Consider the following 1158-nt stretch of genomic DNA (forward strand, 5'->3'; position numbering starts at 1 on the left):
TTTGAGGGTACACACAAGTATTAATTATAAAGAATACCCTACAGAAAAATGAAAATTAGAAAATAAAAGCTGTGCAGACACCCAGTTTAACTGCAGCAATTAACTAAATGTTCATATACCCAATGAAATACAAAACAAGTCACTTTCAAAAACTGGTTCCAATTGTCACCTTCCTTTAAATACCAGATACTTTAGTCCTCTACACAAGTGTTTGGAAGTTGAAGTGAAGCTATTAATACTTTTCTACAGCAGTAACCGCACACCAGGATGGCCAGGACAACACACAAAATGAAGGAATGGAAATCCCCAAAGCTGCAGTGTGAACACACTAAACTGTTGATTTCCATGCATATGGATGGGGGTTTCTTTGCTGTAAGAAATCTGGGTGGAGAAAAAAAAAAGGAATGGTGGCATGTAAAAAGGTTTTTAAAGTTGAGTGCCCGAAGAATGATCATGAAACATTCAATGCACGAGTTTAGTTATTTTCCGGTTGTTCTGGTTCAGCCTCATCTTGTGCACTGTCAGATGTCCATAACGTTAAATTGTCCCGAAGTAACTGCATAATGAGGGTACTGTTTTTGTAGGAGTCTTCATTTAGGGTATCAAGTTCGGCAATGGCTTCATCAAAAGCGGTTTTAGCCAGTGCACACGCCTTTTCAGGACTGTTGAGAATCTCATAGTAAAACACTGAGAAGTTAAGGGCTAGGCCCAAACAAATTGGATGTGTTGGTTGCATCTCCTTCTTGCTGATATCGAAAGCATCCTGATAAGCCTTCTGCGAGGACTGTATCCTTTCTTCTCTGGCTTGATCGCTTGCTACCTCGGCTAGGTACCGGTAGTAGTCTCCCTCAAGCATAGTATTTTGTACTGGAAGGATACCCTTCCTGTACAAAACCTATGGTAGACTCAGTGTTGGAGGGAGGACCACCGAGGAGTCAGGGGGACCACTCCGGGGCACTTTCCCACCGCAAGGTTATAGCCGAGCGCCGCTGAGAAGCCTCCTGGGAGAGGTCCTTCTCTTGGGGTCGTACTAGGCCCAGTAACACCACCACACAGGACTCCGTATCAGATGCTTATCTCGGTACTTTATCAATGGTAGCACATTCAATATATTTACAGTGGGATCGAGGGATCCAGAAAGAGTCTCAATGTCTTTGT

The 1158-nt window shown here is 43.1% G+C and overlaps 1 pseudogene; it reads right to left on the bottom strand.

The window, feature by feature from the left end:
• Positions 1–374: 374 nt before the first annotated feature.
• On the bottom strand, positions 375–856 carry LOC146797224 (14-3-3 protein beta/alpha-A pseudogene; annotated as a pseudogene).
• Positions 857–1158: the final 302 nt, after the last annotated feature.

Source organism: Triturus cristatus, chromosome 9 (assembly GCF_964204655.1).
Source record: "Triturus cristatus chromosome 9, aTriCri1.1, whole genome shotgun sequence".
NCBI classification, from domain to species: Eukaryota; Metazoa; Chordata; class Amphibia; order Caudata; family Salamandridae; genus Triturus; species Triturus cristatus.